The following is a 13247-nucleotide window of genomic DNA, read 5'->3' as shown; positions in this document are numbered from 1 at the left end:
CAATCTTTTTACCATTTGTAATTGTGCTTGATTTTCTTATTAATGAGTACTGAGAGTTCTTTATAAATCTGGATACAAGTTCTTTTTTTTTTATTTTTTTTAAATTTTTTTTTTCAACATTTATTTATTTTTGGGACAGAGAGAGACAGAGCATGAACAGGGGAGGAGCAGAGAGAGAGGGAGACACAGAATCAGAAACAGGCTCCAGGCTCTGAGCCATCAGCCCAGAGCCCGACGCGGGGCTCGAAATCACAGACCGCGAGATCGTGACCTGGCTGAAGTCGGACGCCTAACCGACTGCGCCACCCAGGCGCCCCTGGATACAAGTTCTTTATCAGGTATGTAACTTACAAATGTTTTCTCCCATTCTGTACCATGTGGGTTGTCTTTTCATTCTCTTCAACAGTCTCTTTCAAAGAGCAGAACTTGATTCAAATGAGGTCTAATTTTTCAATTTGTTCTTTTATGGATTGTGCCTTTAATGTCCTGTCTAAGAAACCTTTCCCTTTTCTTCTTCAGAGGCCTGGCTAGAGGTTTATCAATTTTGTTTATTTTTTCAAAAAAACAACTCTTGGTTTCATTGATCTGCTCTACAGTTTTTTAGATTCTATATTGTTTATTTCTGCTCTGATCAGTCTCTTTAACAAAAGGTGTACTGGGCGAACTGGACAGCAACATGCAGAAGAATGAAACTAGACCACTTTCTCACACCATTCACAAAAATAAACTCAAAATGGATAAAGGACCTGAATGTGAGACAGGAAACCATCCAAACCCTAGAGGAGAAAGCAGGAAAAAAACCTCTCTGACCTCAGCCGCAGAAATTTCTCACTTGACACATCTCCAAAGGCAAGGGAATTAAAAGAAAAAATGAACTATTGGGACAAATAACTTCAGCACTGCAAAGGAAACAATCAACAAAACTAAAAACAAAAAAAGGCAACTGACGGAATGGAAAAAGATATTTGCAAATGACATATCGGACAAAGGGTTAGTATCCAAAATCTATAAAGAACTCACCAAACTCCACACTGTAAAAACAAATAACCCAGTGAAGAAATGGGCAGAAAACATGAATAGACACTTCTCTAAAGAAGACATCCAGATGGCCAACAGGCACATGAAAAGATGCTCATCAGGGAAATACAAATCAAAACCACATTGAGGTACCACCTCATGCCAGTCAGAGTGGCTAAAATGAACAAATCAGGAGACTATAGATGCTGGCGAGGATGTGGAGAAACGGGAACCCTCTTGCACTGTTGGTGGGAATGCAGACTGGTGCAGCCGCTCTGGAAAGCAGTGTGGAGGTTCCTCAAAAAATTAAAAGCAGAACTACCCTATGAGCCAGCAATAGCACTGCTAGGAATTTACCCAAGGGATCCAGGAGTGCTGATGCACTTGTACCCCAATGTTTATAGCAGCACTTTCAACAATAGCCAAATTATGGAAAGAGCCTAAATGTCCATCAACTGATGAATGGATAAAGAAATTGTGGTTTATATATACAATGGAATACTACTTGGCAATGAGAAAGAATGAAATCTGGCTATTTGCAGCAACATGGATGGAACTGGAGAGTGTTATGCTAAGTGAAATAAGTCAGTCAGAGCAAGACAGGTACCATATGCTTCACTCTTATGTGGATCTTGAGAAACTTAACAGAAGACCATGAAGGAGGGGAAGGGGGAAAAAAAAGTTACAAACAGAGAGGGAGGGAGACCGTAAGAGACTCTTAAGAACTGAGAACAAACTGAGGGCTGATGGGGGGTGGGGGAGGGAGAATATGGGTGATGGGCACTGAGGAGGGCACCTGTTGGGATGAGCCCTGGGTGTTGTATGGAAGCCAATTTGACAACAAATTATATTTTAAAAATAAATAAAATAACATAAAATGAAAGCACTGCCCCATCAGAACTGCAGTGTTCTAGTGTGGTTTGTCTCAGTTATCCCAAGAATCTTGTCATCAGTGATGGATAACTAAGTAGAAGAGGCCGAGAACTTGAAAACATCTGGATCTCTTTACTTCACCCAGTCTTCCTTTTTCTTTCAATGAAAAAAAGTGTTACAGCTAGGTATGGATTTCCCCAACTCCGCCCAGTTCCCTATCCATAAGAACTGTACATTCTGGTAGTTCATCTCTTAACGTCCTATTTATTTTTGGAAATTCTTTACCCCACACTTCACTCTGAGTAGGCCAATTTGCATGTGGTCATGAGATTTGAAAACACCTACAGAGACAGAATGGAAAGGTGGGAAAAATGCTCTCAACAAACAGGTCTTAGAAGAAAGCCTCAGAAATTCTGTTTTGCAGACCATTTCTATTTGTTTGTATGGGCTGCGTTTCCACCCCTGCATCTGAGGAAGAAGTGGGCTTTCTGATCTCACTGTCCTGGCACCTAAACCCCCACTCTTCTCCCTAAGGAGTTTCTTGCTCTTATTCGCTGGCTCTTCTGTGGGTTGGAGTTCAGGGAAGTAACACTGAAAAGAGGCATCAGAAGGTTTGCGGTGCCAGAGCTTGGAGGCATGAGGCGTTTAACTTTTATACTTAAAGGATTACTTGGGAGGTAGCAAAATATTTTTAATGAACCATCTCTAATACCATTAATAATTCGCAAATCAACAGGACAATACAGACCTGGGTTATCCCCCCTTGCTCCTGCAACCTAGCTCATTAAAGATGGAGTCCACGAGGGGATACTCAGAGGATGGAAGAGGTAAAGCAGTGGCGTGGGGGGCGCAGAGGCACTGTGGTCAAATATTGGTGTCTAATCAGAGGCTTAAAGGTGTGAGAAGTGGAATGAAAGCTTCATGAGACATGTCTTTGAGCGGGGCTGCCTCATCCAGCCACATTGTCTACAGCGCCCTACTCATGATGGTGTGACTCACGCAACAAAACTATGAATCTTACCTTTTGGAAGCAGAGTAATGTACACCATGCTCATCACCATGTCGTAGCCCTGGTGGTGGGGTGGGCCTCCAGGCATAGCTATCGTCCTCCGAGTAAGGTACCACCTCCTTGGTGCTGAGCTATTTCAGAGGACTCTGTAAAGCACATCTGCAGATGCCAGACCCAGCAAGAGAAGGTTCCTGGAAAAGTTTCTCATGTGCATTCTCCAGGGATTTGCCTCCCGTTGTTCTACAATGGCCTGACCAAATTGGAAAGAATTTTGGAGATTGGGCCCTCTCTACAGTCTCGGAGTTTCTTCTTTCTGAAGAAATGCCTGTGCTCCAAGCCACTACTCTGCTCTCAGCTTTCAGATTTCCTCACAGAAGCCTTCTCCTTCATTTTCTATCCTACCTTAGAATCCTCCTCTGCTGAACTCAGAAGGCTTTTACTCTTTCAGGGATGGAATCTACCTGTTTCCTCAGGGCCTAGAAGCTCTCTCTTCCTTTACATATTATTTTACATTTTCTCTGGCCACCATATCACTAGGAGATTAAGAGAGCACACAGATATTTTCATGCAATAGCTATATTTATATTTACATTTTTTAAAGGTTTTGTGTAGAGGCATGCCAAGATGTGATAACACACCTTTCAGAACTTTCAAGAATGAGGAAAGATTGCATTGGCTCTTCTCTCTTATTTTCTTTTAATGTAAAAAGATTATTTTAGATTCCCCATATACACTATTTGTCTTTCTCTGTCTGGCTTAGTTCACTTAACATAATGCCCTTCGGGTTCATCCGTTGTGTCACAAATGGCAGATTTTCTTCTTTTTATGGCTGAATAATATTCTATTATAAATATGTAGGTATGTATGTATATATACGCATCCAACATTTTCTTTATCCACTTATCCATCAGCGGACACCTAGGTTATTTACATATCTTGGCAATGAACATAGTAGTGCAGACATTTCTTCCAGATACTGATATCATTTCTCTCAGATACATACTCAGAAGCGGGATTGCTGGATCACATGGTAGTTCTCTTTTTAATTTTTCGAGGACTCTCCATACTGTTTTCCATAACGGCTCTACCCATTTACATTTCCACCAACAGCACACAAAGGTTTCCTTTGTTCCACATTTTTTAAAGTTTTTGTTTAAATGCCAGTTCGCTAACATACAGTGTGCTATTAGTTTCGGGCGTACAGTATAGTGATTCAACACTTCCGTGCAACACCCAGTGCTCATCACAACAAGTGTGCTCCTTAATCCCCATCACCCATTTCACCCAGCCCCCTACCCACCTCCCCCTGGTGACCATCAGAGTGCTCTTTATAGTTAAGAGTCTATTCCACATTTTTTGCCATTCGTTCTCTCTTGTCTTTTGATGATAGTCACTGTAACAGGTATAAGATACTATCTTTTTTTTAATATGAAATTTATTGTCAAATTGGTTTCCATACAACACCCAGTGCTCATCATCACAGGTGCCCTCCTCCATGCCCATCACCTATCTAGCCCATCTCCCACCCACGTCCCTCCATCAACCCTCAATTTGTTTCCTATAGTGAAGAGTCTCTTGTGGTTTATTTCCCTTTCTTCTCATCTCATTTCCCTGAGATGAGTGATGATCAGTGATGCTGAACACCTTTTCATGTACTGATTAGTCATTTGTTTGTCTTCCTGGAGGAAAAAAAAATGTCTATTCAGGTCCTTTATCCATTTTTAAATTGGATTATTGGGGAGGAGTATTTTTGTTTTTGCTCTGGAATCATTTGAATTCTTTTTATGTTTGGCATTTTAACCCCTTTTTAGCCTCTTATCAGATACGTGATTTGCAAATATTTTCTCCTGTTCCATAGGTTGTTTTTTCCATTTCGTTTCCTTCGTGTGTAGAAGGATTTTATCTTAGGGGTGCCTGGGTGGCTCAGTCGGTTGGGCGTCCGACTTCGGCTCAGGTCATGATCTCTCATTTCGTGGGTTCCAGCCCCACATCAGGCTCTGTGCTGACAGCTCAGAGCCTGGAGCCTGCTTCAGATTCTGTGTCTCTGTCTCTTTCTGCCCCTCCCCTGCTCATGCGCTCTTTCTCTCTCTCTCTCTCTCTCTCTCTCTCTCTCTCTCTCTCTCTGTCAAAAATAAATAAACATTAAAAAAAGAAGGATTTTATTTTGATGTAGTTTCACTTGTTTAACTTTTGTTGTCTATAATTTTGGTATCTTATCCACAAAATTATCGCCAACACCCGTGTCAAGGAGTTTTCCCTGTGGTTTTCCTAGGAGTTTTACAGTTTGCTTTTTTTGAGCTATTCTATTTTAAGCTAATTTTTGTGAGTGGTGTAAGGTAGGGGTCCAGTTCCATTCTTTTGCATGTGAATATCCAGTTTCCCCAGCACCATTTATTGAACTTTTACTGTTGTTTCCCCATTGTGTGTTTTTGACACCCCTCTCAAAGATTAGTTGACTATATATCCATGAGTTTATTTCTGGGCTATTCTGTTTCTTTGATCTATGCATCTGTTTTTATGCCAGTTCTCTTGTTCATTTTGAGGTATCACTCTTAACCAAGGGCTTTTGGAGGAGAGGGCAAAGAGTGAGCAAGCACCAACCCCTGAAGATCATTACTGGACTGAGGCACAACCTGAGAGTTAAGGTATAAATGTTACATTTCTATGTGGAGAGGGTGGGCTATAACCTGATAACCCAATGCACATCACGTCTTAATCTCTTTTATTTATTTATTTTTAATATTTTATTATGTGGATGGACTATTTTTTAAGTTTATTCATTTTGAGAGAGAGAGAGAGAGAGAAAATGAGTGACGGAGAGGCAGAGAGAGAGGAAGAGAGAGAATCCCAAGCAGGCTCCACCCTGTCAGCACAGAACCCAACATGGGGCTCGCACTCCCCAACCGTGAGATCATGACCTGAGCCAAAATCAAGGGTTGGACACTTGCCTGACTGAGACACTCAGGCACCCCAGAGGTGATCTCTTTGAAATCAACTGGGTATTGAGTTGGCAGCCAATGTTTGTGGGTTTTGTAGTCAATCTCTAAATTGTCACATAACCCAAAAGCCTCACCCAAAGCTACAAAGGAAGTTGAGCTGAGTGTAGAGAAATTATTCTACTTTGTGTGCTAACACCGTCACCAGGGCACCACATCTGGGTACTTCTCATGGCATCCCCTTCTCCCTTTCCTGAACTCTCAACATGTCCCTGTGCAGTAAGGACCATTGATCCCTAGTATGTAGTGGTTGCAAGACGGATTCCTTTCAAGTTTGTCCTCCATTTTTGATTTTATTGAGGTAGGAAGTCATTTTTTTGGTGTGTATTTTGGGGTTTTGTATTTTTGTAAGGATATACTCTATTGTTTTTTGGGGGGGGTTCTATTTTTATTTATGGAATTCTTGTTTTTATGGTATTTTTGTTCATTGAAATGTGGTTTGTGCATTGTTTTTTTTCTGTTGTTGTTTTCCTTGCTTGTTTGGTTTTTGGGTTTGTTTCCTATGGGATTCATGTATTTGAATTTCTTGTATTTTATATGTTCTTCTTACTGCTCTGTTGATTGATGGTTTTTTTGAATATGTGTTATGTAGAATATTCGGTAGTATTTTTAACTTTTTATTGTTTGCAGTACACTGTTTCGTGTGGATTATCTTTTGGTTTGTTTCATTATCTGCATGTTTCTTTGCAGTGTGTTTGTATGTATTTGCACACGTTGTTGTATCCGCATGTTGACTTTCAAATATTTCTTGACACTTTGATCCTTCTTTATACCACCACGTGAGCTTCTGCTGCCTCAGACTTCCATTTCTTTTCAGAGGATGCCAAACTAAAGCCCACGTGGTGGTATAAAGAAGGATCAAAGTGTCAAGAAAAAAATTCTGTCCAGCACTTTTCTGAGCTCTACTGGACCTGCAATGCGTGCATATAATGAGTGAGTTCAATTATCCTTTTTACTTAACAATTGACTTCGGGGAAATACAAAGTAATTTTTTTACGTGCCAACTATCTTAAATTGCAAAGCAGAATAACGCAGGCAAATGTTGTAAATCTCAGAGGAAGAGGGAAAAGGCAAGGAGGAAGGCTTATTCTCAGTCCTAGAATCTGTCCCATGAAATGCCCAGCAGGTGAGGAGTTAGGCGCTTAGGGGAAGGCAAAAGAGACAGGAGCATAGTGGTTGCTTTCCAGGTCTTTTGGGTATATTCTGATGATTCCCCATTGAGAGTGTTAGGGTGTCGATTGTACTGGCATGGTGATGGGGGTGTCGGGGTTCAGGCACAGTCACCATCTTCAGCTGTGGTGTGTGCAGTGCTCCACTTCAAGAAGTGTCACTCATGTACCTAGAAATATGATTGGCACCTCTTAGAGTGAAGTAATGCGCGACAGGTACAGCATCGGTGCCAGCCCTGGGAGAGGCAATACAGCTACCGCACATTAGTGTCATCTCTTGAATCTTAGAACCACCTTCTCAGTGCTGGTTCAACTCAGGGGACCCTTTGAAGAGCCCCGGAAACTCTAGGGAGTGAGGGTCCCAGGAAAAGCCTCCTTTGTAAGTTCTTCAGGGCTTTCTATCACTGTGTGGAAAAGGGCAGGCTTGCCACCTTTAGATAATCTGTGTTCAGTGCCCTACTCGGGAAGGCATCATTCACATAGATGGATATATGAATGGTGCCTTGCTGAGCAGAGTAACGTGAAATCAACACGATGTTTGCAGTGACATTGGCACTGGTGGGGGGAGCTCTAGTCACAGAGCCACATTCCCTTGAGCTGGAGTACTTACCCTTCAGTGATGGGCCACCGCCCAGTACTTTCTGAAGCGCCTCTTCTGAGACCCAGTGCCGAATTTAAGGTCCCCTGGGAAAAGCCTGTCATGTAGGTTTGTCAGCTATTTATAATTCTTTGTCCGTAAAAGGACCGACCACAGTTGGAACGATATTTGGGATAGGAACAAGATCCTCCTTCTCTTCTATGTCTTAGTCTTTCTTCTCTGCACAACAAATAAACTTCCTGCCATCAAAACTCCTGAAAAGTTTATACCTATTTGCTTTCCTCACAATAGTCAAGCCTTCTTTTTTAGGTAGCCCAAATACCCTTCTGCTAAATTCCAAACTCTTTTAACCCTCTCTGCTGGAGATAGAGTGATGCTTTCCAATTCCTTTGAATATTCCTGGGTAACCTTGGTAATGCCTCTCTCTCTCTCTCTCCCTATATATCTCCATTCATATATATATATATATATATATATATATATATATATATATATATATGAGAGGCATTGCTTATAAAGAATTGGCTCGCATTTTTAGAGAGGTTGTTAAGTCCTAGGATCTGCAGAGTGAACTGGCAAGCTAGAGACTGAGGAGAACCAATGGTATAGTTTCAGTCTGAAACTTTGCAGGCTCAAGAGCCAGGAAGAGTTGATCTTTCAGTTGGAGTCTAAAGGCAGGAAAAAAACGGATGTCCTAGCTCAAAGGCAGTCAGGCAGGAGAGATTCTTTGTTACTCAGTGAAGGATGAGCCTTTTCTTTTTAAAATTCATTTTGAGACACACACACACACACACACACAGAGAGAGAGAGAGAGAGAGAGAGAGAGAGAGAGAGAGAGAGAGAGAAGAGAGATAGCAAGTGAGCAGGAGTGGGGGAGGAGCAGACAGAAGGAGAGAGAGAATCCCAAGCAGGCTCTGCACTGTCAGTGCAGAGCCCTATGTGGGGCTCGAACTCACAAACCATGAGGTCACAGCCTAAGCCAATATCAAGAGTTGGCTGCTTAACCAACTGAGCCACCCAGGCACCCCATGGGTGAGCTTTCTGTTCTATTTGGTCCTTCAACTGATTATATGAGGCTCACCAACAATATGGAGGGCCATCTGCTTTACTCAGTCTGCAATTTAAATGTTAATCTCTTCCAAAAACACCCTTATAGAAACACCTAGAATATGTTTGATCAAACATCTGGACACAATGTGACCCAGTCAAGTTGACACATGAAATTAGCCATCACAAGTCCACTCGTTGCCAACTTGGAACCCATATGCGTCTCCTTAAAGCATACTTGATCTCCAAATGAAGACAGTATCATAAGGTCATAACCCTGGCCAACATGATACAATTATCTCATATATAACTGAAAATGTACAAACTTCTTCCCCAGATGAGGAGGTAAAGTCCTTGAGTGATGTTTACTCTTCTCTTTGATATCCCTTAACTAAAATATGATGTAACATTTAAAATACTTAATTTAATGTTAATATTAATTAACATTGAAAACGTTTAAATATTTAATTATATAATATTTAATTATTGCTATAAAGTCAATATATCTTATATTACATAGTAAGGGGACAAGAGAGGGTAGAAAACAAACATATTTGCTATATAGTATATACACACACATATTCATAACAAACTAGGGAAGAAACACTCATGATAATTACATATTTCCGTTACTGGTTACATGAGTGTAGCTATTATTCATCTCTACCTCCTTCCACTATCCATTTAGTATTCCCTCTGTCTTCAGCAAACATCTCAGCTGGTCCTGGCTTGGTAGGGTTACCCAAACCTTGATTCCTGAAAAGTGTGAAGGGTCTGGGCTATTTGTAGTCCTACCTGGATTGGGTTGTTGTAGTTTTCCATTGACTTTAATCACAAGGCTGATAATACTAATAGATTCCCTAAGGGATTTCCTGTATTCCAGACACACTCTTCTTAACATGCATTGTAGACTAGCGGTCCACTTTCTCCTTGGTACTCAGGATCAATCACATTAGCAAGCACAGGAACTCCTCACCCAAACCTCTTGAGAATCAGGAAATATTGAATTGGGGCTTTTTTGTCCTCTGAGTTTTGGGAGTTATTTATTTACCTATCTATTTTTTTTTAAATGTTCATTATTTTTGAGAGAGAGAGACAGATCACGAGCAGGGGAGAGGCAGAGAGAGAGAGAGAGACACACACAGAGAATCCGAAGCAGGCTCCAGGCCCTGAGCTGTCAGCGCAGAGCCCAACACAGGGCTCAAACCCACAAGCTGCGAGATCATGACCTGAGCCATAGTCGGACGCCTAACCGACTGAGCCACCCGGGTGCCCTGTGACTTATCTCTTTTTAAACCACAGGTTTTGAGAGAGGTAGAGACAGAAATAGAACAGTCAGTCCTCTTTTACATTGGCAAATGGTGATTGTGTCTGTTTGTGCTTTCTTAGAATCCCCTGCTCTGTGCCAGGTTGCTGCAAAGATTTTTTTGAAGCTGCTGAGCAGTATGCAAAGCAGAGGAGAAATTGTACTCCTGCTGGTGGTTGAAGGAAACAACATTTTTAAATGTTTACTTATTTTGATAGAGAGGGAGAGCGAGCAAGCAGGGGAGGAGCAGAGAGAAGGAGAGAGAGAATCCCAAGCAGACTCTGCACTGTCAGCACAGAACCCAACATGGGGTTCGATCGCACAAACTGTGAGATCATGACCTGAGCTGAAATCAAGAGTCAGACGCTCAACTGACTGAACCACCAGGCACCCCTGAAGGAAACAGTTTCCAGGTGCTATTTTTTTTCCCCTTGAGAAATTTGGAAAGGTATGTTAAGGGCCCAAATACTTCAAGGAAGAGAGAAGTAGACAAAAGAGAAATTAATATATGTCAATATATCTGTACAATCAGACTTTGGTTACTATTCATGAATTTCAACAAATTGAAGGAAAGAATCAAGATATTTGGAGTTATTTTGTTCCCTGAAGTATGTTTCCTTGACCATGACTAAGCTCTGAGACCGAGCCGTGTGCTTCCTCATCTTTTGGGGGTTGCAGACATTTAATAAACTGATGGGGATGGTACAAAGGTATTTCTGAGACTGAAAATCTTCATTGTGTTTGCACATCAGCATAAAAGAAGTACATGGCTACTATACTAGATGCTTCTAATCATTTAGTCTTACTAAACTAAATGCAGGACAGTCACGCCCAGTGGAATATGCTTGGAAGGACGGAATACTGCCCAGCTCTCTGCCAATGCAGTTTCATCATATCTATACTATAGGTCTACATTAGATGGGGGACGTCTCTACTGTATTCTGTTATTTCTATTATGGATGCTTTGGAAAATTAGGAAGAGAGTCATGTATATAGAGTTGAGACTTTAGTTGTCCCAACTAAACAGAGTTTAGGAGTTTGGTTGTCCCAACTACACAGAGTCTAGGAGTCCTGTTTGTCTCTCCTCACAAGAATTTCCAGAACCTATTTTCCATATTTTTAAATCAAACCTTCCATCATTCTAGTATTCTCCCTTGCATTTTCTTCTAGGTTTTTCAGGTTCAGTTTGTCAAGGGAAACAAAGGCACCTAGTAGCAACATGTGTCGCAGAGTGTAAAAATGCAGAAACACGCTGCTCATAGCAAGCATGCATCCAAAGAAAGGTTCAGGAAAACCGGGAGCAGAGAGGAGAATAAGGGCATCCCTAGGCACCTAGAAAAATTTCTGTCTTGTTGATCACTACTGATAAAGTGTTTTTTTTTTCACTCCAGGGTCTGAGGAGGAAAAGTGATCTCTACTTTCTCCATGTCACCAACTGATTAGTCTATCATTCTCTGCTTTCAAGATCCTGTGTTTTACCTGCTTATTTTGGGTCTCAGGAGTTGAGGTAAATAACTCAGGTAGAGGGACTCAGATCAATTGTTGGGTGACAAGGAAGGATTAAGTAAGATGGAGTGTATTTTCTGCTTACCTATTGGCTCTGCAGAATGCAAACCACTGGTTAATACATATACATAACAGTGGGGAAAGAATCAAGATAACATATGTGAGGATATCTCTACTACGATTAAGAGACGTTAAGAGGAAGGCCCGCCTCCTCCCCCACTGGCCTCATTGTGTCCCTGGGGCCATAATGCCTACCCTGCTACCTGGCCAAAGCTCTCTGTGCCCCTTGGCCTCTGAAGCAGCATGTGCCCTGGTGACTTCTGACACTGCCTATTAGCCATTACCTAGATCCAAGAAAAATGGTGATCAAGTTATACTGGTTGGTCAGGTGTGTGAATCACATGTTTCAGGATACTACAGAATGATATTCTTCTAATCTTGAAGGCAAGAGATGAAAATGCTCATTGCCCAGGTGTGGTTAATGCCATGACTTTTAGAGAGACCAACATGGAAATGGAAATATTTCAATGCATTCCCCAATAAAGTACTATTTTGATCATGTACTCCAAAGATCATCCTTGACAATTTAGTCCCTTTCTCACCCTGAGTTGTCCCCATGAAGCAGAATCTTCATGCCTTGATATCAGGTTAATCATGTAAGGATTCTCCTGCCATGTTATTCTCTAGGAAGATTTTGAGAAATTATGACACATATTGAAATGAGAATAAAAAGAAGTAATTGATATTTATACTTAAAAATATGTCTGTTGTATACTTGATGGCCACTCTTCTTTAGGAACAAAATAATTATTTTATACTGTTTTCTCTGGACATTTGGAAGCCTGTCCATACTAGGCGTGCCAACTGAAAGGGAGAATATGTATAGACAACAGTATATTTGTGTGCCTGTATATTTTTCTATGTATATAAAATTGTAACCCAAAGCAGCTTTCTGAGATCTTGTAACTACTACCAGTAAAAGAGTTGATAATACAGGGGCACCTGGGTGGCTCAGTCAGTTAAGCGTCCAACTTCAGCTTAGGTCATGTTCTCACAGTTCGTGGGTTCGAGCCCCGCGTCGGGCTCTGTGCTGACAGCTCAGAGCCTGGTGCCTGCTTCGGATTCTGTCTCTCTCTCTCTCTCTGTCTCTCTCTCTCTGCCCCTCACTTGCTCACACTCTCTCTCTCTCAAAAATAAATAAATATAAAAACAATTTTTTTAAGTTGCTAATACAAAGAACGAGAAAAATGATAGAAGCTACCCTGTGATCTTAAAGACTATTTTAGGAAATTCATTATTTTTATATATCTAGATGAGCATTGTGTTGGCCATCTATTGGGCACTCAGTAACTTTTTCTTGAATGAATGATAGTTTAAGTATTTTAATTTTTAAGAAACTGCAGTGGACAAGGAAGTAGTGATACACACACACAATGGAATACTACTTGGCAATGAAAAAGAATGAAATCTTGCCATTTGTATCAATGTGGATGGAACTGGAGGGTATTATGCTAAGTGAAATAACCCAGGCAGAGAAAGACAGATATCATATGTTTTCACTCATATGTGGAATTTGAGAAACTTAACAGAAGACCATGAGGGAAGGGAAGGAAAAATAAGTTACAAACAGAGAGGGAGGGAGGCAAACCATAAGAGACTCTTAAATAAAGAGAAAAAACTGAGGGTGGGTGGGGGTGGGGAAAATGGGAGATGGGCTGAGGAGAGC

At 41.2% G+C, this 13247-nt stretch overlaps 1 long non-coding RNA gene across 2 annotated transcripts; it reads left to right on the top strand.

The window, feature by feature from the left end:
• Positions 1-271: 271 nt before the first annotated feature.
• LOC123383467 lies at positions 272-12621 on the top strand. Of its 2 annotated transcripts, none has more exons than XR_006593224.1 (3): positions 272-338; positions 5443-5544; positions 6713-8185. It is a non-coding gene; the product is annotated as an uncharacterized LOC123383467 (long non-coding RNA). The 2 variants fall into 2 exon arrangements; XR_006593223.1 differs by lacking the exon at positions 272-338 and adding an exon at positions 11407-12621 and having other exon boundaries at positions 5043-5544; positions 6713-6828.
• The last annotated feature ends 626 nt before the right edge of the window (positions 12622-13247 follow it).

This window comes from Felis catus, chromosome X, assembly GCF_018350175.1.
Source record: "Felis catus isolate Fca126 chromosome X, F.catus_Fca126_mat1.0, whole genome shotgun sequence".
Taxonomy (NCBI): domain Eukaryota; kingdom Metazoa; phylum Chordata; class Mammalia; order Carnivora; family Felidae; genus Felis; species Felis catus.
Note: the sequence above shows the minus strand (reverse complement) of the source record. Positions and strands in the feature narration are given on the sequence as shown.